Source organism: Callithrix jacchus, chromosome 11 (genome assembly GCF_049354715.1).
Source record: "Callithrix jacchus isolate 240 chromosome 11, calJac240_pri, whole genome shotgun sequence".
NCBI lineage: Eukaryota > Metazoa > Chordata > Mammalia > Primates > Cebidae > Callithrix > Callithrix jacchus.
Window position 1 is genome coordinate 116,135,611 of NC_133512.1, and position 25,189 is coordinate 116,160,799.

General features: G+C 45.6%; 1 protein-coding gene and 1 long non-coding RNA gene across 21 annotated transcripts in view; one reads left to right on the top strand and one right to left on the bottom strand.

Annotated features, from left to right (window-relative positions):
• Nucleotides 1–4,256, bottom strand: part of MKLN1 (muskelin 1) — a 414,912-nt gene extending 410,656 nt beyond the window's left edge. For all 14 annotated transcript variants that reach the window (XM_009003056.5, XM_078343745.1, XM_078343736.1 and 11 more), the window contains exon 1: nt 4,087–4,256. The gene's annotated coding sequence lies outside the window, so the exon portion shown is untranslated. The remainder of the gene's footprint in view (nt 1–4,086) is intronic.
• The window catches only part of LOC128928485 (uncharacterized), a 254,034-nt gene continuing 233,092 nt past the window's right edge, over nt 4,248–25,189 (top strand). For 5 of the 7 annotated variants that reach the window (XR_013524263.1, XR_013524260.1, XR_013524261.1 and 2 more), the window contains exons 1-2: nt 4,248–4,548; nt 5,494–6,580. This is a non-coding gene — a long non-coding RNA (uncharacterized LOC128928485). Of the gene's footprint in view, nt 4,549–5,493; nt 6,581–25,189 lie in introns of those variants that run through there. The other 2 variants (XR_013524262.1, XR_013524264.1) reach the window with 1 other exon arrangement.

Sequence of the window (25,189 nt, forward strand, 5' to 3'; positions counted from 1 at the left end):
TGGACACTTCAACTCAACATGTTGAAAAGTAAACTAATTACCTTCACTCCACAACCTGCTTTTCCTCCTGAGGTCCCTATCTTGACCTCAGGCTATATCTGCAGGATATGATGAGAGGAGAGTTTAGGAAAATGGGAGGATACCACTGACGAAGGATACCATCAATAATCAGATTTCGTTGGTTCTATGTCCTTCATATCTCTTGAAGCCTTTCAATCCCTCCGCTCTCCATTTCCATTCTTGCTACCTTAATTTAGACATCAATCATTATTTCTTTCTTATAATGTGACATGGTTTGGCTCTGTGTCCCATATCAAATTGTAATCCCCATGTCTGAGGGAGGGACCTGGTGGGAGGTGATGGGATCATAAGGGCATTTCCCCACATGCTGTTCTCATGATAGTGAGGGAGTTCTCATGAGATCCGACGGTTTTAAAAGTAGCAGCCTCCCCTGCACACTCTCTCTCTCCTGCCTCGTAGTGAAGGTGCCTGCTTCCCCTTCACCTTCCACCATGATTGTAAGTTTCCCCAGGCCAGAGTGCAGTGGCATGATCTCTGCTCATTGCAACCTCTGCTTCTCCAGTTCAAGTGATCCTCCTGAGGCGCTGGGACTGTAGGTGTGGGCCACCAGGGCTGGCTAATTTTGTTTTTTTTTTTTGTATTTTTGTAGAGACGGGGTTTCACCATGTTGCCCAGGCTGATCCCGAACTCTTAAGCTCACACAATCTGCCCACCTCAACCTCCCAAAGTGCTGGGATTAGAGTAGTGAGCCACTGCACCCAGCTGAAAGATCTTCCAAAATCAACATCTGATCACTTTACTATGCCCCTTAAAATTCATCAGTGGTTCTCCATTGGCCTTAGAATAAGTTCAAACTTCTTAAGAAGGCATACTCGACCACACTAATCTTTCTGGATTTCTGACATTCATTTATACAAAGTATTTATTTAGAACCTACTTGCCAGGCACTGTTCTTCACCCTCAACTCTCTGGGCACAGCTTTTTCCCCAAGGTCTTCACACGTAGTACTTTCTTTGCCCGGAATATCTTTCCCTGTAACCTGCCCATTTGTCTGGCTTACTTCTACATACCCTTCCGAACTCATCTCAAGATTCAGCTTGTGTGGTTAGAGATCCTATGTGTGGTCACGTTAGCACCCTTCTTATGAGCTCCCCTGTTGATATCATCTCATGCTTGCGTAATCAACTGTGTATTCACCTTTGTTCTCATGATAGTATAGTGCCCTTCAGAGCAGAAACTGTGTCTTATTCATCCATGTATTCCCAGCACCCAGCACGGTACCTGACACACAGCAAGCACTCAATAATGAATAAAGTGGCAGAGTCGGGTTTCAAAGTCAGGTCTTTTCTCTCTGGCACAAATCTCACATTTCTTCATGCTACTTCTCCATACAGTGAATCTGAATAATTCTAAGAGCTGAGCTAGGTCTATTTTTGCCCAGCACTAATTAAAACACAGGTAAATAGATTATTATTAGTTCCATGACGATTACTTTTTTGTACAGTCCTTCCTCCATCATTCCACCACTTGGATCATCAGAGTACTTAGGATTACCTATATCTAAAATGATGGAACGGCTGGCATGGTTGAGTGCACCTGTAGCCTTGGCTACTCAGGAGGCTGAAGCGGAAGGATCCCTTGAGTCCAGGAGTTGGAGGCCAGCCTGGGTAATACGCTGAGATGCTGTCATTATAAATAAATAACTAGACTGAAAGAACTTTCTCTATACTTTTATATCCTTTTGTAACTCTTAGCCTGTTGCTTTTACAACGCCATTGAGGCAGGGAGAGAGTAAGTACTTGGGGAGCAAGGTAGATTTCATTTTTGTGGCAACTGACACTAAAAATGGATGCATCAATAGAAAGTCATCTCCCATTGTTTCCCTCAAGGTTTCTATGGATAGACATTAAAGGTTCGGTGCTAAAAGTTAACATTGCAAAATCCAGTTAAAACTGAAATTTTTATGTAGTGAGTTCAATCTCATCACAGAAGTTTGTAAATGGGAGGACTTTTTAGAGATCCTCTAGTCCAGCACTTTCATTTAAACTTCCACCAGGAAACTGACATAAGACCTATAATGGCTCACTCAAGGTCATCCAATCTGTTGGTGCCATTATACATCTTTTTCAAAGGGTTTTATTTTCCATCTAAACAAATTATCTGCATCAGAATCCACCTATTTACATAGTGCTTATCATTATGGTATTGCCTTTGCAATATCCTTGTTATAAAGAGGAAGGAACTGAAAACAAACAAAACAAAACAAGGTTGTCTTGTCCAGGGACATAGGGGAATTGGTAAAAGAGACAATTAGTACACAAAGTGATGGAGTTTCCTATTTGTAGTGCAGCCTTGTAATCACTCTGTTCTCTGAATGCCACAATGCTAACCCAAGCTTACTTGTCCTTCCTGGGCCTGGATTCCATTCAGTGCTATGCCTTATTTAGTCTAAATGATTTCCCCAGCTTCAACGTGTTGTATCTTCCCACCCCCTGCCCCACCCCGGTTTCATTTTAGGAGTATACGTAAATTTACTCTTTATTCGAGTTTGTCTTAGTTCTAGTGCTGAGGAATGAAGATTCTGGGTAAAAGAAATTGAGATGATTTTTTTTTTCTAGGCTTTACATTTCAAGGACGGTTTCTCAGATGGCAACTGGCAGTCTACTCCTCAAATGATGACGTTTTCCACGGGAATTAGAATTTAATTGGGATAATTTGTTTTCAACGGTAAGCAAAGATTTCTTTCCAAGAGGATCAGTTTGATAATGTTTTACCAGCTAGAGCTATGAGACCAAATATAAACCAGTTCTGAGAAACAGGAAGTGAACTGACTGGTCTAGTCTGAGTGTCCCTGGCAGTGACGCAAATACAGAAATCAAATTAGGAAAACAAGATATGTGGGTGTAAGGCAATCGATAATAACCCAGGATGCTACAACATAAGCAAGAACGACTTTAACCCGATGCCATTCATTTTAATAACACCCTGAGCAGTTTTGATTTCCATGGAAGGCGCCGGTGATTAGAGAGCAGCAGGAGCTTGGGTTCCCTAGCAACAGCATGTGCTTTTGAGACAGTCATTAGCCTTTGAGTTAATCCCATCAACCCCTTACTCCTAAATGTATGACTGACATTAAAAAGATGATGTTTTACAAAGTGCTTTGAAATTTCCAGGAGTGCAATGGAAGGGAATAATCATAATTAAAAAGTTGTCTGGAGAACTCTACTCGGGTAAAGGAAGGAATGTTTCTATGTGCCCAGCCTGCCCGTACATTTCTCTGCTCTTAGTTGTAGGTTTCTGAATCCCCTGTGGGCAAAGGGCAAGAGAGGTGAAATTGTTCAGAGTTTCAGGCAGTCTCCTCATCCAACGTGAGTAGTATTGCAATGCCTCTTGGAATCACGGCTGTGACAATGGGGAGAGGAACGGGGTGGGCAGTTTGTGCTGCGAGGAGGCTGGCTGCAGGTAGGCTGGGAGGGAATGTCACAAATAGTTTTCTTTCTCCTTTCAGCGGAAGGAGATACTCTGGTCAAAGGAACTTGGGGAAAGAGGGCGGTGAGGGGAATGAAGTTCTTCTTCCTATTGATTGTTTTATTGTACAAGAGGCTGTTTGTCCAAGGCCACTGGCCAAGAGCATTATTTTCGTGGCTAAAGTGAGGTTGGGCAGGTTTCCCATCCCTTTCACTAGTTTTAAACAAGACAACCCAGAAAGCGCAGCAAGGCTCTGGGAATACGATGTGGGTTGTCTTTTCCTACTCAGCTGCACCTTAAAGCGCCAGGACGATAGGCTGATGCGTTTCAAACCCTGAATCATTGCCTCCAGCTCTGCCCTGGGTTCAGGATGCTCCACTCCACCCTCTGCGTAGCTTGGGTCAACTTCGGGGCGTCATTCGAATAGTAATTATTGCGGCGTTTGGCTGGACATCCTTATTACGGCCTGGGTCCCTCTCAGCTGGACACTGGGGCTCCTTCAGTTTGGGTGGGGTGACTTCTAGTACTTCCCGCCACCCCAGCTTACCCCCCTGCGCGCTCCCTTCCCAAGGCGACCACCTGCACCGCCCCACTTACCATCTGCCCCGCGGGGAGGGCTCCCCGGGCTAGCGGAGCCCTCCCTGCTGCCGGGTGGCTCAGGAGGAGCTCGGTGTTTGCCTCCAGCCCTTCGTTACCGGAGGATCAGGTTCCTCCCCTCCTCCCCCTCCAGCTCCGGCCGCCGCCGCCGCCTCCTTCTTGCATGACACAGCAGAACCGCAGCTGCTGCAGCAATTCCAAGCCATCCGCCCAGGAAGCACCGCAACCGGGACTAGGGAGGGGCGGAGGGGGTGAGGCAGGGGCCACGGCCCCGGGGGATCCTTGACTCCAGTGTGCACCACACACTCCTTTCCCAGCCCAGGGGCACGCGATCAAAATGAGGCTCAAGCCGACCAGGCCGAGCCGGAGGAACGCTGGGGCTTGGCAGCAGAAGGGATGGGACCAGAGAGAAGGGTGTGGAGGAGACCCCAGTGAGGGCCAGGACATTTCAGGTAAAGAGAGGTAAGAAGAGGCCCAGAAGTGAAGGGCCAGACTGTGAAGGTGATTAGAGGTCAAGGAGAGGTAAGGAGGTAGAGCTGCGGGGAAGAGAGACTCCATTTGGGAAGGGGGTGGGGGTGAAGGTGGGGGTAGCTACAGGGGAAGGAGGGCTGAGGAGGGGGTACAGCCTTTGGGGAGGCCTGAGCTGAGACCCCAGGCAGAAAAGGGGCTGAGTTGGGAGGCAAGGGGTATAGGAGGAAAGGGATCAAAGAATTAAGCATGAGATAGGAAGGTACAACTTGGGAGAAATATTACAGAATTAAATGGGTTGGAGTGGAGCTCATTCATCATGGCTGATGAGGTAAACTGATGAGGTGGAAAGAAATAGAGTCAGGGCCAGGCCACGAGAGAAGAACATCTTCCATCCCACTATTCAGTTTCCTGCGAAGTTTTTTCTTGATTCTGCCAATCCAGTTTCCCTTATAAAATGGAAAGGCATGAACTAAAAATCCAGAAATAGCAATCTGGCTTAGATTTACAGAATAAAATCTCCATGTCTGTAAAAACTTTAAGACAGAAATTTGGGGTTTATGGTAGAAACTTTTAAAGCGACTGTGAGTCAGTAATACCCACAGCACTCAACATTGTGAATTTCCACACATCCCTGGACTTGAGTCAGTCTTCCCAAGTGTTTGTTAATGCTAGAAATGATGACAAAATTCGTGATTCAAGAATATTATCGTGCACACGCTTTTTGCTTTTTCTACATATACAGATACATATAGGTATACTTTCTAGCGTCTAGCAAGTATGGTATGGCCGAGGGATAATTATGTTGTTCTGATTATTTTATTTCCCATCAGACACCCCAGAATTTTACAGCCGACCGCCTTCTTGTCACCATTTGAAAGAATGTGGTCAGAAAAGTAATGCAAAAACTGCCACTTTGGTTTTGTCTGTACCTTCCAGGTCATATCTCCGTACCTCACTTCCTGACACAAACAAGTTTTCACTGTTGTCAGCAACAAAGCCCTAATATAGCTGCGGAAGAGAAAAACTGCATTGCATTTCGCCTCCTGCAAGCATCGTCAACAGTTACTGGAGGAATGTAATTCCAGAAAGCTTGAAAGCCGTGGTGATGGTAATTATGTATCAAATGCCTGGTTCTATTTCTGTTATTATTGTTTTGTCATTTCTGTTCTCCCAGCGATCTGACTGAACTCGCAGAGGGACAAATCCGGTTTTTCTTTTTTGACTTTTGTCAAACTGAATCAGGCCTGATAGAAAAACTCATTGCTCTCCGGGGAAACAAAGTAGGAGCCACGAAATGTCATTTTAACAGAGCGTGGGTTTGCTGACTGTAGGAAAGGATTTGAGGACGCTCCTTCTGTTCGGCTTCCTATGTCATGAGCACAGGCTCCACGCACGCACAGACACCACGGCTCCCGGATGCTGTGGCTCCGCGATCTGGGCTCCTGCAGCGCCAGAAGCCCCTCCGGGATGCTGAGAGGGGCTCCCGGTGGGTGGAGGTACGGACGCCGCTGCGGCCGCCGCCGCCGCCAGTCCTGCTGCTGTTGTTGCTGCTGCAGTCACGTGGGAGCCCCTTTAAGTTTCCATAGAGAGGCCTCTCCGGTGTCACATGATGGACATGATATAATGAAACAACATTGTGGAGAGGAAAGCATTAGGGGAGCCCACGGCTACAAAAACAAGTGAGTGAGAAGAGGTGGGAGGAAGAGAAACTACGCCACCTCCCCTGCAGCCGAGCGCACGCAACAGCCTGGCGTGACAAGTGGGCGATGCCAGGGGGCAGGGAGCCGGGGTCCTCGACCCTGGCCGGGGACCTCACCGCCCACTGCGCGGAGAACAACTTTTAGCCGGCAGCCCCGGCCGGCGCGGCACCTGTCTGCGGAGTCTCCACCGCTCCTCCAGATCATCCCAGGGAATTCTCGAAGAATACGCTCTACAAATCTACGTGCGCATCGTTTTCCCCTCGCATCGCCCCCGGGAGGAAGAAACCAGGCAAGGAGCTAAGCAGCGTGCCTTCAGCCCTGGGGTAAGTTCGCCGTGTGGGGAAGCCGGTCCCACAGGACTTTGGGATGGGAATTTTGCTCTCCTTTGCGATCTCTGGGCGTGAAGAAGGCGTCCCCTCCGCTCCCGGCGGGGCGGATCGGCCGGCTAGTCAATTTCCCCTTCGCACGCCCAGTGCGCCCACCCTCGCTCGGCCTGGGGCCCCCTTGCCGCGCCCCCGGAAGGGGTCTGCGGTTCCCGGCCAGGACGTTCTGGAGGCAAGCGAGGGAAGGTAGGGCTGTAGCGGGAAGCCGGCTTGTGGGAGCGATTTCGCCATGTTTGTGTTGCTACGAGCACTTTTTCCCCTTTGCTGTGGCTTGATGCCACATGGCTCCTCCGGAGCTGCTGCCGGGCTGGGAGAGGGTTTTTTTTTTCAATGTCCGCATTCCAGCTAATGTTGCGCAGATAAAATTCAAACTTGAGGTAAACAGAAGACGAGGAGGAGGAGGAGGAGGAGGGGAAGGGAGGGAAGGGGGAGGGAGGGGGGGGCTGTTTCCATTTCGAGATCCCACCTCTTCCCTCCGCGCAGCCCAACATCCCGAGCCTAGAGACAACTCTCGCCTTTCTCCCAAGTCCCCCACCTTTACTGTCAACACTAAATAAGGCCGGCGGGGGGGTTGGGGTGTTGGAGGTGGGGGGGTGGCGTGCTTATTAATTAGAAAGGACGCGGTGTCTCGGTTCTCCACTGGAATTAGCAACTCCGTGGGACTCGGGCCTCTGGCCCCGTCCCCCTTCTCTCCAGCAGGGACGCAGGATGCCCTGGCGCACTCTGGAGACGGGGACCGGAGGGTGCGCGCTCGGGTGGGGCGAGGGGAGCCGGTCCCTTCACTCCCTCTGACTTTAGGATACCAGACTGTGTCGCTTCCACCCCACCCCAGGCGCAGGTTTCCAGAAGGCGGAGTGGGTGGGGCCCCCGATTTCCAGAAGGCGGGTTACCTAGCAGGTGTGTGGGGTGGGCATTGCTATTCGGTAAGTCTGTTGCATGGGGTAGGATGACGTGGAGAGCTTAAAAGCTTTAATGCCAGCGCAGGGGTAGAGCTGCCTCTGCTGTTTTTTTTTTTTTTCCTGTGTGTGTGGCAAATTAGGGAGAAAAATCAAGACGTTTCCCCCAGTCCGCCCTCGGTGTAAACGTGTGCTCCAGCTTGCAGCCGGGCTGCTGGGTGAGTGGCCGACGATCGGGGCGAGGGTGAGCTTGGTCACGGGAAAGCTGGAGGCTCCTGACAGCTCGTAGCCGTCCTTCCCCCGCCCCGCCCCAGGCGGAAGGTGTGGGTTGGGTGGTCCGAGGAGGGTGACGTCCGAGGTGGGGTGGGCACAGGCTTGGGATCCCTCCAGCGCCGGGGGCAGCAGCCCGGGTCGCCGGGGAGCGCCGTGGCAGGGAGGCGGCGGCCACGTGAGGGGTCTGCGGAAGCGCCGGAGCTGAAAGCCGGGGGCGAAGTGCGTAGCAGAGTCGTGACGGGGGTGACACGCAGCAGCCAGGGGCGGTGGGCCGCCGGAGCCGGGCGCCTCCCACACAGGGCTGGCATTCCCCGCCGCGAGTGGGTGCGCACTCGCCGGCCCTCTCCCGGGAGACCGCTTCCGGGAGCGGGCGCGGGCGGGGCGGGGCCGGGGCGGTAAACAGGGTGGCGCCCTCTGCCCTCCCGCCCCCGGCCTGCCGGGGCGCGCCGCCGGCGGCGCCCGGGGCGGCGGAGGCGCGGTCGCGGCGCGGGGCAGCGGGGGCGCGCCCGCTCTCCGCCTCCCCCGCGCGCGCCCGCCGCCGCCCGGCGGCCTCCTCTGTTTTTGTTTTGATGGAGCCCGCGTGCAGCTGGCGCGTGTCGAGTCACGTGCCGTGGGCGGGAGGGGGCCGTGGCGCGGGAGGCTAGGGCGCGGTGACGCGGGTCGAAGGGGCTGGCGCCCGCCGGGGCCACCAAGGGGACGCAAAGGGGCGTGTGGCCCCCGACGGAGCCCGGGAGTGCGGGTGGTCCTTCGCTGGCTGGTGCTCTTGGCGCTCCTCGGGGAGCAGTGACGGGTTCCTAGTCGTAGCACCTCGGGGAGCCTCGTCCAGGCGGAGGGCCGGCCTTCGCTGCTCAGCTCAGAACTCGGACCTTACAGGTGGTGTATGCATCCCGGTGGAAGTGCAGGCACTTCTGAGTGCTTCTGAAGGCTGGCTGCCCGTTTGGAGAGTTTTAAAAAGAATTCTAACACCCGGCCCAATCCCAGATGAATTGAACCCACCTCTTATAGGGCCTGGAGAGTGTATTTTTAACCCCGTCCTCCCCCTAAGTGATTTTAGTGCAGAGTGAGAATTTATAGAAGTAACCAGCTTGATGTGATAGCTAGTTGTGAAAGCATACTTATTTAGGGACAAAACAAGAAAAATAGCTAAAATAGCCAACATGTATTGATCTGTCACTCAGTGGGGTCTCCATATGTCAGATACTGTGGCTACCCAAACATGTTTCTACTCATAGAAGTACTGTTAGCTCTGTTTTGCAGCTAGGGGAGTGGAAGCTCCGAGTTTTAAGTGAGAGTTGATCAAGGAGGACTGCCCTGATCCAGGACCTAGAGAGGTCGAGTTTAGAACCGCTACTTTCAACAGCCGTATGTCTCCTGGAAAATGTACCTTTGCTTAAGGGCTCCGTGTTTGTGTGAATAATAGTAGTTATGCTTGCTTATGTGGGTATGTTTTACTGTTAAGATTTTTGTCTGAAAAGCTTTGCTTCTATAAGGGAGGAAAGTTACTTGGTGATTCTTTAAGGACTGTAGGCGACCTTTTACAGAAGTTTACTGTGGACCGAAGAGAGAGGGGATCTCCGTAATTTGAAGTGAATAGGTTCTCTGGAAGTTTCTTGTTCTGTTTTTGAGACTTGAACATATGTGTAAAGTGAAGGCGAGAGCCCTAAAGAGGCACATATTTTCCAAGTATTTACGTGAGCAACCACAAGAGTGGTTTAGGTTGCTGGATGCGATACAGTTGTGCTGTGGTCAGCTGGATGTACCCAGAAATGCAGTACAGTACAGAGTAGCACAAGTTCTGCGATTAGAATTTTGGAGAGAGAGAAAAAAAAACTGGTTTGGAGTACAGAAACTGTGGTTACATCTCCTTTCTCCCCTTAATTTGTTTCATTTGTCTTCTGATCGGATAAACTGTTGGTGGGACATTTAGATATGGGAGTAGTCTATTTCACTGGTATTTTCTGTACAGAGATTCCAGAGAAAACTCAGAGTAAACAGAGGTCTCACCCTGAAAACAAACGATCCTAGCTATAGTGTATTTGTGACCAAAATGTATTATTAAGAGGTACCGTGTCACAAAGAACTTTATATTCCTACAGATTGCTGTCAAATATTGTTACCTGTATGGCAGGCATGGGTATATTATTCATCATATTTTAGGGATTGGTTTCATATTACTTGCAGTTTTGGGGAGGAAAGCTTATAGACCCACTCAGGCAAACCTGACCAGAACATGAGTATCTGTGGTCTGGTGTGGAAATAGATCTCTAGCCCTGTCTCCCTCCTCCCATTGTCCACCCACATCTTCCTTACCACCAAACACATTTTTCTCCTGTATTGCCAAACCACTTAGGGTTCCTGTGGACGGCTCTGCTTAGTTTGCTCTTCTGCTTCTTGGATACCTCCTTCAGGAAATGTTCCCTGATTTCTCCTCATAAACCATCTAAAAAATACGCTTCCTGCGTCATCTCTGCATTGTATGTGTGTGTTTTATTGCCTTATATCACAGCATATCTCACTGTGTTTGTTACGGACAAGGCTACTAAATTGGGCTCTTCAAAGGTGGGAATGGTGACTTGTTTATCTGCACATCACTGGCACACAGTGAGCACTTAAGTTTATTGCATTGGTTCACAATTAAATTTACTTCCTTTTAAGTTGCGTTATCTGTGTCAGTGTTTTCCTGAATCACTCATCTTGGTTTTGAACTGTCCTCACCTCTTTATCTGCTACCAGTTGCTAGGCTAAAAACACAGCTAAAAGCACCCCAAGACAAAACTTACATGGGAAAGACACAGTACTGGTAACACGTCAAAGAAATAGGAAGGAAGGGGCAAAATATCAGTTTTTACTTGTTTGTGAATTTCATCCTTCATTGGCCGATTGGATGGTGTGAATTTCCTTGGTTACTAATGTACGCTGGGGGAGATACCCCCAAGGTTGATTTTACTTTTCAGCTTACTTGGAAAGGAAGAACTAGTACTACATTACCAGTGGACATGCTTATATGTGCCATAACAGAGCACAGGTGCTTCGTCACATTTCATTGCTGTAATTATCAGATTGAGTATTACAGAGGTATTTTAGAGCAGCACTGTCCCTTAGAGCTTTTGGAGAAGATAGACATGATTTATAGATCTGTGTTTATCCAGCACGGTAGTCACTAGCCACTTACAGCTATTGAGCACATTAAGTGTGACTGATGAACTGAATTTCTTTTTTTTTTTTTTAAAACAGGGTGTTATTCTGTCACCAAGGCTGGAGTGCAGTGATGCGATCTTGGCCCACTGCAACCTCTACTTCCCAGGCTCAAGCAGTCCTCTCACCTCAGCCTCCCTAGTAGTTGGGATTACAGGCGACTGCCACCACGTCTGGCTAATTGTATTTTTAGTGGAGATGGGGTTTCACCATGTTGCCCAGTCTGGTTCCGAACTGCTGGGCTCAAGCAGTCTGTCCACCTCTGCCTCCCGGAGTGCTGGGATTACAAGTGTGAGCCACTGTGCCTGGCCAGAATTGAATTTCTAATTGATAAATGTAAATAGCTGCTAGTGGCTACTGTATTGGATGGCACAGTTACAGAGGATATGTCTGTGTTTAAAACTAGGATTTGACGGGTCAACATTTAGGCTAAGGTATTCTGCCTTTAAAAGTCTGCAGTCATCTTCTAGGACTTCACACCATACTTCCCATTCATAGATTATAAGGTGCTTAGTGGGTGATATTTTTGGCCTATGTGGGGCCTTCATATTATGGAGCATTCGTGTGTTCTGTGGCTTTCCATGTAGTACATGTGGTCCCCCCTTTTCAGGAGCTGAGTGGAGGGATTATTAGTAATTATGATTATGAGTAATTATTTACAAATGGATGCGAGCCCTTGGTGTATAAACTGAATGAAATTCCTGTGAATTTGATCAGTACTTTTTCTGAGATGCATTGTGAGGGGAAGGAACTGTGTGTGTTCTTGTCTTGCTGACTGTTGTTATCAGCAAGGCCTAATATTCTGCTCAACACCGATCAGTGCTCATATATATGTGTTGAATGAATGAAAGAATGAATGAATGAACAATTAACTTAACCTCCAGTTTAGCTTCAGAGGCTGTATGATGGAGCTGAGGAGAAGTAACCAGTAATGACACCACTGACTTTATAGTTACTCCAAGGAGGGTATTATTGTTAACTCTGTGACTCTGATTTCTTTCCTGTGAGATATGTAGTAGGAATTGTTACACTTACTTGATGACAGATTGAAAAATAAAGTCACAAGAAGATTTGGTGCTCAGTGAGAGTTGGAAGTATAAATTAAATAAAAGTAGTTGTTTCTATTGCTTTGTGCACTCATCCATGATAACTTTTTTTTTTTTTTTGAGATAGAGTCTCGCTGTGTTGCCTAGGCTGGAGTGCAATGGCACGATCTTGGCTCACTGTAGCCTCTACCTCCCAGGTTCAAGAGATTCTCCTGCCTCAGCCTCTCCTGAGTAGCTGGGATTACGAGCATACGCCACCACACCCAGCTAATTTTTGTATTTTTAGTAGAGACGGGGTTTCACCATATTGTCCAGGCTGGTCTTGAACTTCTGGCCTCAGGTGATCCGCCCACCTTGGCTTCCCAAAGTGCTGGGATGACAGGCATGAGCCACGGCACCCGGCCCACGATAACTTCTTCAGAGGAAATAAAATCATGCACTGAACTATGTTAGTCAGAAAGTTTAGGTTGTAAAATCAAAGTTTGTTTGGTAATTGTATATGTTAATGGAGTCTGAAAAAGGACTGAAAATATTACCTTTAGTGTGGCACGACATTGACAAAACAACTTAAACACGACAAACAGGAATGGAAACATTTCTTTCTTCAGCTTCCAAATCTCATGTATTCTGTGATTTTTTTTCTATGGTAATCCTAGCACCCAAGTTAGAAGCTTGCCAAACAGGATATTTAAAATGTAAATAGAAACATGTTTAATTGTGTAGATGACCACTACTAGGCTTTGAAAGGTATATGTATTAGAGGTATAAGATACATCAAACATTTGTCTAGAATAAGAGCCCTAAGACCAAAAACTGTAGATTTTATTTTATGTAGTAGATCCTACATTGGGGGTTGATGATGTAGCTGAATATTTGGTTTAGTACCTTTAAGTGGCGACACACATATTCTGCTATCTATACGAGGCATCAGACTTAACCGACTTTGTGCTACTTTGTGTGTCTGGGTTTTAGGGCTGTCTTCGTCCACAACAGCTTGTTCCTAGGATAACTGTTGTCTTCCTATCATTCTGCCACTACATGTTCCACAAATGAAAAGTAATTTTATCATACAGTAAGTCAAACACAATTGGAAATGCAAATCTGTTATCTTTTTTTTTTTAAAAAAAGTCATAGAATACATTCCAAGATAAAATAGGAAGACTTCTCTTTTAAGCAGTTTCTAGCCCTTTACTCCTACATTTCAAATATCTTTGGTGTGAACCTTCTGGGTGGGGCAAAAAAATAAGTAAATAAAAGCCCCAAAACAAAAACAAATTATCAACCACGTATTCCGTCAATTCCTGCTGTTGCCCTTGAAACCAAACGAAAACACAGCCATAACAAGACAAAACCCACCACGGCTAATAGCAACAAAAGTTAACCCAACCAACCAAACAGAAAGAGCCTGTGAGATTCGAGTTGTCATTTTTGTAGAGAGGTCAATCATGTGAAGTCCTTTTTATTTTATTAAAACATTTTTTATTTGTCTCTTTTGAGACGGGGTCTAGAGTGCAGTGGCATGATCTCGGCTTCCTGCAGCTTCAGCCTCCTGGCTTCAAGCAGTCTTCCCACCTCAGCCTCCCAGGGAGCTGGGACTACAGGCATATTCTACCGTGCCTGGCCTTTTTTTTTTTTTGGTAGAGACAGTGTTTTGCCATGTTGCGCAGGCTGGTTTTGAATTCCTAGCCTCTAGTGGCCTGCCCCCTCGGCCTCCTAAAGTGTTGATTTACAGGGATGAGCCACTGCACTCGGCCAAGTCCTTTTTTTAATGTATTAAATGTAAATAACTTATGACAAAAATACTTGCCTGTATCTGAGTAGATAGTAATGATATTAGAATTAATGCTACAAAAGATCAGGATGTCTTTTTACCTAGAAGATCCTATGGGGACTACTTGGATTCAGGTATATAGTTTAAGAATCACTTTGAAGGTCACTAACTTATAAGAGTTTGAGGATGTTACTGGCTTCACTTCTTTCTCATCAGTGGAGTGATTGGATTGAACCTGTGGTTCTCCAGCTTTGGTGTGTTTCAGAATCACTCTAAGAACACACATTATTGGGCCCCACCCCAGAGTTTCTAATCAGTAGGTCTAGGGTGGGGTCACTAATGTATATTTCTTATAAGTTTTCAGGTAATGCTAACGTTGCTGGCCAGAGGGTCAAACTTTGAGGACCATTAGTATAGACAATCTCTTCTAAAGTTCTGGGATTTATTTCTTTATTTTTTTGCCTGTTTCCCTCCCCACCCTTTTCAAGTTTAGCAGTTATCACTGCTTGATTTCTTTTTTTTTTTTCTTTTTTGAAACAGATTCTTGCTCTGTCGCCCAGGTTGGAGTGCAGTGGCGTGATCTCGGCTCACTGCCACCTTCACCCTTTAGGTTCAAGTGATCCTCCTGCCTCAGTCTCCCATGTAGCTGGGACTACAGGTGTGTAACACTACACCTGCCTAATTTTTTGTATTTTTAATAGAGATGGGATTTCACCATGTTGACCAGGATGGTCTCAATCTCCTGACCTCATGATCCGCCAACCTCAGCCTCCCAAACTGCTGGGATTACAGGCGTGAGCCACCATGCCCAGCGCCTGCTTGATTTCTAAAGGATTAGGTCATTTGAGAATTGTTCCATGGCAGACTGAGTTGTAAAAGTTTAAAATGCATTAAATTAATTTTATTTTGAGAATTTCTTGAGAACTCCATATATTTTCTAAAAATACTGGGTCTGTTAAACTTCAGATTGGGTATTCCTACTTAGGTAAGTAGCATACAAATCCCCAGTTAAAATATATTAAAGTATTTCTTTTTTTTTGAGAGGGAGTTTTGCTTTTGTTGCCCAGGCTGGAGTGCAATGACATGATCTCGGCTCACTGCAACCTCTGCCTCCCAGGTTCAAGCAATTCTCCTGCTTCAGCCTCTGGAGGAGCAGGGATTACAGGCATGTGCCACCACGCCTGGCTAATTTTGTATTTTTATTAGAGACAGGGTTTCTCCATGTTGGTCAGGCTGGTCTCAAACTCCTGACCTCAGGTGATCCGCCCACCTCTGCCCCCCAAAGTACTGGGATTAGAGGTGTGAGCCACCGTGCCCGGCCATATTAAAGTATTTCTGATTTTATTAAATAACAAAACTATTTGCTGCTCCTTAAACCTAAATGTTGCATTGGATCTAACTAAGTGCCTTTTATTTATTTAGAAATGGTCTCACTCTGACACCCAGGCTGGAGTACAGTGGCACAGTCATTGCTCATTGCAGTCTCAACCTCCTGGGCTCAAGTGATCCTCCCACCTCAACCTCCTGAGTAGCTGGGACCACAGATGTGCTTCACCACGCTCAGCTAAACAAAAAATGTTTTTTCTAGAGATGGAATCTTGCTTTGTTGCACAGGCTGGTCTCGAACTCCTGGGTTCAAGCCATCCAACCGCCCCAGCCTCCCAAAGTGCCGGGATTACAGGAGTGAGGTACTATGCCTGACATACTTATTTTTAGAAATGGGCTCTTGCTAGATTGCCTAGACCGCCCTTGAACTCCTGGGCTCAAGTAATCCACCCCCCTCAGCCTTCTGAGTAGCTGGGACTACAGGTGCATGTCACTGCATGTAGTCTTTTCTTCATATGCAGCCACAGAGCAGAATGTAGCACATTGTATAGTTGTGGACTCACTAGATAAAATGATTTTCACGAGACATAGTTTTTTTCTAGACAAAACTCCATGGATTTCGGTCCATAGTAGACTGTGACAGCGTTAACTTGGACACCCCCTGAAGATAACTACTTCGTGGAAGAATCGTGGTTGCAGGAAGGAAATGCCCTTGAGGGGCATGGATGAGTGGGTCAGGGCACAGTCATTCCTGATTTTGATGACCGTGGAGAACAGTGGTGGCTCTGTAATGAGGGGACTATGGGGCTGGAATCTGGTAGGAAAGGGAGTAGGGTTACTAGGAGACTTGTCTTAAAGCAGGCCTTTGCATAGCAAGCATAGCGTTGTTTCTTAGGGTTTATGTTTGTGGGGAGGGAAGGTCTTGGGGAGGCACTGGTGGAGATTCCAAGGCATTCTCTGGAAGCATTCCATGTTAAACCAGGCTTCCAGGTGCCGAGAATCAGAGGGACTCAGGGTCTGAGGTGAGTCAAAGTGAGATGCGACAGTATTCTAATACAACTGGATTTATTGGAGAGGAAAGAAAAGTAGGACCTTGAAGAAAATGTATATGTAACTTTACCTGAAAGCAGAGAAATAAAACAGAAGAAATTGGTGAGTAGGGAATGAAAAGATAAAAATGGAATGTTGTAAGTTTTTAATTGTCCTAAAACTTTTAAAAGACGTATTAACTATGTCAAGACTAGTCAATAGCACAGGGTTCTTTGTTTGAAAATAATAAATTAATGCATTTTCCTTTTTGTTTCTGGTGACTACTTCGCAATATAGCCAGATGCTATTTTTTGACTGGTGTCAAATGCCTTTCCAAAGTTACGCCCAGAATTCATGGAGTGCTTACATTTTTAGATTGCTTTATGATCGTTACCTTGTTTAAATCAAGTTTCTGGAAGGCACACATGACGCTTATTACTAGGCATGCTTTATGGATTAGGAAGCAAATCATTTGTGTAGTGCAAATCACGAAGCTGGGCCGAGACCATGAGACTTCTTTCCTTTTCACACGACCAGTTTTAGATTTATCTTGAAATTCTCTGTTGTCTCATTGCTTTTATAAAAGAATTGAACCGTAAAATCTTAGAGTTGATTTGGCACGTGTGTAATTGATTTGAGACTGTGTTTCATGGACACAGCTTTAGATTTTGAAAAGAACTACATGTGATTTGCTACCCAGATCTGTGCTCATTTCTTGACTTCAGTACGTATCTGTGACATAATCTTTGTAACTAAATCTGTGAGACTGTTGTGAATCCTTCAGACTTGACAGTGGGGTTGGCGGTCTCCGTATCAAGATGCTGGGACCACCTCTGAATCGGTGAATCAGGGAGCTGCTATGTGATCCCCTCCCCAGGCTTTCCTGGAGTTTGTCTCTGCCACTTCCTCAAGCCCTTTAAAAAGGCTCCTGTGCTTTAGAGCGTTAAGTTGTTAATGACAGTTCTTTTTTCTTGTATTTAGTAAGACTAGTGCTTAAGTGGCAGCATCTGCCTTTGCCTTCTCCCATCTCTTTGTGCTCCTTTCTTCCAACTTCTCACCTTTCTGTTTCTCGCACAGCCAGGCGTCCAGCGTCCCATGCTGACTTGCGGTTGGCCAAAACCTCCTTTGTAGATTTCCTCTACATTTTCCTCTTCCTCTTTTTAATGCTGGAAGTTCTCTTTCTGGGCTGTGGCTGATTTTACATACTTTGGTGGAAAAAGTATTGAGGTAATGTTAAGATACTGTGCTGCACCTCCGGCTGTGTCCAATCTTTTGGCTTCCCTGGACCATGTTGGAAGAAGAAGAATTGTCTTGGGCCATACATAAAATACACGAACACTAACGATAGCTGCTGAGCTAAAGAAGAAAAAAATTGCTGCTGGGTGCGGTAGCTCACGCCTGTAATCCCAACACTGGGAGGCCAAGGCAGGCCAAGGCAGGTGGATCACTAGGTCAGGAGATTGAGACCGTCCTGGCTAACATGGTGAAACCCTGTCTCTACTAAAAAAAATACAAAAAATTAGCAGGGCATGGTGGTGCACGCCTGTAGTCCCAGCTACGTGGGAGGCTGAGGCAAGAGAATCACTTGAACCTGGGAGGCGGAGGTTGCAGTGAGACGAGCTTGTGCCACTGGACTCCAGCCTGGGGACAGAGCCAGACTCTGTCTCAAAAAAAGAAAAAAGAAAAAAAACCTCATACTAGTTAAAGAAAGTTGATGAATTTGTGTTGAACCATACTCAAAGCCGTCCTGGGTCACATCTTGGACGGCTTGCTTACAATATTTCCACTGGATTTCTGGTCCCAACTAGCTATGGAACCCTGCGTGAGTATTTGATTCTCTCTGCTCATCTGAAATGAGAGATTGAATGGAAAAAGGTCTTTTTGTCCCCGAAATGCTGTGATTGAGAGTATTCATATGGTGGTATGGTTGTAGACCGTCACAGGAACACTTCAGCATGTTGAAAGGTCCCAGTATTCAAGACTGGTCTCAGTGTAGGGGTGATGCCTTTGAGTTCCCAGGTAAAAAGATTTTAAACTCCTTAAATTAGACTGCCTGCTGCGTGGCTGGCCCTTTTCTCCTTCAGGAGTTAGGTATGGGTCACAAGGGCACCGTTCTTTTCATCGTGCTATCTACATTAGAAGACACAAACATTGAACCTGGATTCCACTTTAGAAAAGCTGCTGACAAAGGTGGGAAATATTCCGATGCTTTTCATCTCCATGAAGGAGGCAGTGGCCTTCTAAAGACGTTCTTTTGGTGATGGTATTTAAACCACTAGGGGAGCTTCTGGGAACCTGCTTCATACCTCTGTTAATTCTTACACAGCTCATAAAAAATGCCATTTCAGATCTTTCTTTTGCAAAATTGTGCGTGACCTGTGACCATAAATGCTAGTGTCCTGTTTCTAGGGGCATCTTTGTTAGTACTCTTTGTGTTATGTTCGCCAAGCTACTTATCTGTTCATTGTCAAGGCCGCTGACGGTTGTTTTGCTGTCTGCTTTTGTGTTGATGTATCATGCATTCATTGCACATATTGTTTATTTTTAAAAATCTGTGTTTATCTTTTTTATGTTTCCAGAGAGATTAGTTATTGCTAAGCTAAGAACATATATTTAATCCCCTTTGTCCTTAGTGTCATTCATGTTCCTTTAGTGACTCCTTTTTTAGCTTTTTAGAATTTTATAATATCTACTTTTTATGGGCTCAGTTCCAAAATAATTTGTGGTGACCCTTGTATTTTTAGCATGTATTGCCTGAAAATTCAGGTATTTTAATAACAAATGGAAGGTTTTGTTTAATGCCGTTTATAGCCTTTCTTTGGATTTTATCTCTGAAATCTGTAGTTTTATGCCTCTTTGCTTACAAAAAGTTAATTCTGCTTACACGTCTTTTATTTTTATGGAAAAAGATATAAAATTCCCTGTTGCTCCCGCTTTTAAGGGATTCTAAATTGAGATTCTTTCTACTATTAATTTAATTCTTCTGAAAAACAAACAGGAGTTTGTTCTTTGCCATATATTTTTGTTACTACCTGACAAGTAGTTTGGAACAAGGACTTTACAGGCTTAATTAGTACCCTGTTCAGTCATTTCATATCATCTGCAGAATGTTTTTGAGATACACGTTTTTTTTAAAAAAATAAGATACTATTTGGGATTCTAAACAACAGAAGTATCCAAACAACAGAACTGCCCTAAAGTTCTTTTTTTTTTTTTTTTTTCGAGACGGAGGCTCCCTTAGTCACCCAGGCTACAGTGCAATGGCGTGATCTCAGCTCACTGCAACCTCTGCCTCCCGGGTTCAAGTGATTCTCCTGCCATAACCTCCTGAGTGGCTGGGATTACAGGGGCGCGCCACCACACCCAGCTAATTTTTAGTAGAGACAGAGTTTCACCATGTTGGTCAGGCTGGTCTCAAACTCCTGATGTCGTGATCCACCTGCTTTGGCCTCCCAAAGTGCTGGGATTACAGCGTGAGGCACCGCGCCCGGCCTACTCAAAAGTTTTAAAAGGGATCATCCATCTGAGAAATCGTGCCTTTCAATGACTGAAGAGCATTTGCTCTTGTGTGGGAAACAGTGGCGGCACATCCTGGGCTCATTCTGTGTCTCAGTGGTCCAGCCCCTTACCCCAGAAAGCTGTCCTGCATTGTGGAGGGAAACCCCTGTGGCTCCCAAGCGTCCGCTGGTGATGGATGCCTTCTGACTGCATTTATTGTGGTTTTAAAGCACTGAACTGTAATTGCATAGTGCCCATCTTCTTCCTAAACATGTTTTTTGATCATCATGCTCTCTTGGAATAAGAGCTGTAAGCTCTGGTAAGGTGACTCCTCAAGAACATGTTGGGTCTTGGACATTGGAAGCCAGTCATCAAGGGCAGCGGTCCCCAATCTTTTGGCACCAAGGACTGGTTTGTGGAAGACAGTTTTTCCATGGATGGGTGGGCAGGGTGGTTTTAGGATGATTCAAGCCCAGTACATTTGTTATGCACTTTATTTGTATTATTATTACATTATCATATACAATGAAATAATTGTACAACTCACAATAATGTAGACTCAGTGGGAGCCCTGAGCTTGTTTTCCTGCCACTAGATGGTCCCATTTGGGAATGATGAGAGACAGTGACAGGTCATCAGGCATTAGATTCTCAGAAGGAGCCTGCAGCCTAGACCCCTCGCGTGGGCAGTTTGTAATAGGGTTGGTGCTCTTGTGAGAATCTAATGCTGCTGCTGATGTCACAGAGGCGGAGCTCAGGCAGTATCGCAAGTGATGGGGTACGGCTGTAAATACGGGTGTAGCTTTGCTCACGAGTCCACTGCACACCTCCTGCTGCGCGGCCAAGTTCCTAACAGGCCACGGACCAGTACCAGTCTATAGCCCAGGGCTTGGGGAACCCCCGCCCCCTGATCTAGAGCATTCTGGACTGTGGACTCTGTTTCTTTTCATGCATTGGAATCATCCTCATCCTCAACAAGGAAACATGTCACCTCTGGGTTAACTTTCTGTCCAAAATTAAACAAAACAAACAAAAACCCCTGAGTACGTCTGGAATGTATCTGAGCGTTTTGTGGACGCAGGCCCGTCCTGGCCCTGGCATATCAGCAAGCCAATTTGGGGCCATTCTTTTCCTCCCTGTTTATTGTCTTTTTTTCCCTGTGTTCTTTACTCACTCAGTTTCCTTCCTTTTTTGCCTTTTTTGGTTCTTTTCTGTTTTTTTCTCTTCTTTTTCCTTTTACCTTCTTCCGTTCCTCATATGGATAGCCTGCTAAACATCCTACACTTAACCGTAGGCATTTTTTTTTTAGCCTCATGGCAGTCCAGAACTAAAGACAAATTTTACTCTGATATTATAGTCTGTAAAATTGCATCCTGGTACATATTATTTCTTTTTCTTTTTTTTTTTTCTTTGAGATGGAGTTTTGCTGCTGTTGCCCAGGCTGGAGGACAATGGCGCGATCTTGGCTCACTGCAACTTCTGCCTCCTGAATTCAAGCTGTTCTTCTGTTTCAGCCTCCTCAGTAGCTGTGTACCCGCCACCATGCCCAGCTCAGTTTTTGTATTTTTAATAGAGACGGGGTTTCATCATCTTGGCCAGGCTGGTCTCAAACTCCTGACCTCAGGTGGTCCACCCACCTGGGCCTCCCAAAGTATTGGGTTTATAGGTGAGAGCCACCGCGTCCAGCTCAGAGTTTCACTCTTGTTGCCGATGTTGGAATGCAGTGGGATGATCTTGGTTCACTGCAGCCTCCGCCTCCTGGATTTAGGCAGTTCTCCTGCCTCAGCTTCCCAAGTAGCTGGTATTACAGGCATGTACCACCACACCTGGCTAATTTTATATTTTCACAGAGATGGGGTTTCACCATGTTGGCTTGAACTCCTGACCTCAGGTGATCCATCCACCTCCACCTCCCAAAGTGCTGAGATGACAGGCATGAGCCACTGTGCCTGGGCGGTGCAAATTATTTCTGAAGAGTTTAATATGTTTATACAGCGTATTTCAGGTTGAATAGAAAAGGTATGTGAAATGTATCACTTTCCAATCTTTTTTGGATATTTAAATAGGCAGTCTAATAAATTTCAGATTGAAGTTTAAATTTTCAGATTTAAATAGGCACTCAAATAGGTTTCAGATTGGAGTTTAGACTTTCAAATTTAAATAGGCACTCAAATAGGTTTCAGATTGGAGTTTAGACTTTCAAATTTAAATAGGCACTCAAATAGGTTTCAGATTGAAGTTTAAAGAACAGTCTGCCTGAATTTTGATAATAAATAAATATGTAGAATTTCAGGATGCTTTCTACAGATGGAAATTTTTGGTAAACAAAGATATAGTTTGTGTAAAAGTAATTTTTTTTTTTTTTAAAGATGGGGTTTCACCATGATGGCCAGGCTGGTCTTGAACTCCTGACCTCCGGTGATCCACCCACCTCGGCCTCCCAAAGTGCTAGAATTACAGGCGTGAGCCACCGCACCCAGCCTAAAGTAATATTTTTAAATTTCTTAAACTATAAACGAGTTTGGTCTTACATACCAAGTTATAATTACAATGTGGCAGAGTCAAATTTGTGTGAAATATGCAACTGTGACCTGTGCCACTCTCAAGGATCACAGTGTATTCTAGCTGGAAGGGCCTTCAGAGCTCATTGAATTTAATCTTCCCGTTTTATAACTGAGACAATTTACTGAAACTTACACACCTGGTTCACAGCATAGCTGACCACAATTAGGTCTTCCACCTCACCGTCCTCTGTGCTTTGTGGGCAGAAAGAAAAGGTTAGGAAATTTAGACATGAAGTGGACAGAATAACATGAGAAGACCCCTGTATTTGAGTTTTCAGGCAAGCTTTGACTTGAATTTCTGAGTTAGGAGATGTTGGGCTAGATGTGTTTAACTTCTTTGGATCTTAATTTTCTGGAGGTTGTAATTTTAGGTCCTTCTGAAGTCCATGACATCATCAAGTGAAAAAATGAAATAGGTTTCAATTCTTCCTGTTGTAGGTTTAAACAGTTTCAGTTTAAGTAGATATCATCCCTGTTTTTTAGTAGCATTCCTATTTTTTCTTGTTAGTGAGTCAACTTTTTCATTGCTTGTTGTTGTTAGACACAGGTTGTCTGAGTCACTGTGGTAGTTGCCTCTGCATTCAGATGTCTCTAGCATTGTCTTGATTAACTGAAGTTAACATCCTTTAAAAGGCAGGTCTTCCCTAGTTTCAGACTGCTGGGAGGGTACTGTACAGGAGTAGTCCGTGGATACTGTCTTTAGAGGTACTGCTTTCAAGTGGTTTACACTTTCCTTACAGTCTTCAAGAGTAGTCTTATAAATAAAATTTCAGAGAATTCTGCTACTCCAACTTCTAGAGTTGCTTTATTTGTAGTTGTGGAACAGGTTTTTCCATTCTTAGTAGGATAATCTGGCATTGTTTGTGGCAGAGAGAAGACAGTTGGAACAATGTGGAAGGATAGGAAAGATGAGTGTGAAGTACTGAAGAAAAGCCGACAAGACTGGAGATGTTTTCTAAGAAGACTCTCACAGTGAGCTTTGAGACCTTTCCCATTGTTTAGCAGTAGTTCCCATGTCGTTCTTTAATTGTTTTTTAAAAAGCCCCTTCTAGGCCGGGTGCAGTGGCTCTTGCCTGTAATCCCAGCACTTTGGGAGGTTGAGGCAGGAAGATTGCTTGAGTCCAGGAGTTTGAGACAAGACTGAGCCACATAGTGAGACTTTGTCTTTACCCGGGTGTGGTGGCGTCTGCCTGTGCCCAGGTACTCAGGAGGCTGAGGCAGGAGGATTGCTTGGGCGTGGGAGGCCGGGGCTGCAGTGAGCTGTGATCATGCTACTGCACTTTAGTCTGGGTGACAGAGTGAGACCCTGTCTCAAAACAAAACAACAAAAAAACCATTCTTTCAATGAACACCTTTTGAATACCTCTTATGTGCATAGTATGAGTTAGGTGCCATGGGAATTATAAAAGAATTGTTCATCTAGGGCTTTTTGCTGTAGGTGCTTACTCTCTAGCTGCGTTCCCAATATGTACACGTAGGTCATGAAATGACCCGCAGTAAGTGAGTACCTACAGAGAATGCTCTGGGTGAAAAGGGAGAAGGGACAAAGCAGTAGGGGAGGACCCCAGGAATCTGAGCAGTTTGAAGGACAGGTAGTTAAGAATAGCTAAAAAGGGCCGGGTGTGGTGGCTCATGCCTATAATCCCAGCACTTTGGGAGGCAGGGCGGGTGGATTGCCTGAGCTCAGGAGTTCCTGACCAGCCTGGGCAACACGGTGAAACCCGTCTTTACTAAAAATAATGCAAGATATTGGCCAGGCGTGTCAGTGTGTGCCTGTAGTCCCAGCTACTCAGGAGGCTGAGGCAAGAGAATTGCTTGACCCCAGGAGGTGGAGGTTGCAGCAAGCTATGGTGCCACTGTATTCCAACCTGGACAACAGAGCCAGGCTCTATCTCAAAAAAAAAAAACTAAAAAGAACCCATTCAATTTTCTTTTGGGAGAATGCAAGGGAAGTGGTTGGGCTAGGTTAGGACACCGGCTTGGGTGTTGGGAAAGAACCACTCACTGTATGTTTTAAGGTGGTATAAACCAAAAAGTGACAAAGGCAGATCTCAATCAATTTAGAGGTTTATTTTGCCAAGCTTGAGGACATGCCCCCGAAAAAGAAAGCTAAGTCCCAGTAGGATCTCTGTCTTGTGCTTTTTCCAAAGAGGATTTTGGGAACTTCAATATTTAAAGTGGAAAGAGAAAGCAGGAGGGAAAGAAAAAAAAAGGGAGAGTGGGTAGGCAGTGAGCAAGTGGTCACATTCTTGGGAGGCTCTGATGACAGCTGCTCTGCGAATCTGCATTTTTACATGTGAAAAGAAAGGAGGGGGGCGGGGGAGGGAGTCACTTATGCATTCGCCTGTGCTCAGTAAATCTACATTGTACCTAAGATAAAGTAAGCATGTGAAATTACAGCTGTTTGGGAACAAAAGTACAGCAGTTTTTTCATGATTCGGTTTCCAGGTTTAACTTTCCCTCTGGCATAGTTTGGGGACCTGAGATTTTACTTTTCTTTCACAGTGTGGCAAATGAGAGAGACACTGCACCCCTCCCTCCACACCGGGAAGTAATACAGCCTTCTTGTCCCAGCTTTTATAATATTTTGAAAATTTCATACTTAAAAAAATATTACTGCGAGCACCTGTATACCCTCCATCTGTATTCACCAGTTAACATTTTGCTGTACTTGCTGGCATGTTCCAAGTGTGTGTATATTTTGAACCATATGTGGTAAGTATGCATAGTTGTATTATTTTGCCTGATCAGTTTAATGTAAGTTGCAAACATATTTCACCTGTAAATACATGCTAAGGGAGACTGTTTTCTATATATACCTGCACAACTATCATACCCACAAAGTCTAGAATTGATGTGATAACCTGGCTTAATATATAAAAAATATTTAAACATGAGGGAATTTTTTTTTTTTTAATCAGACTTGTCTGGGACCACATATATTGAATAAAT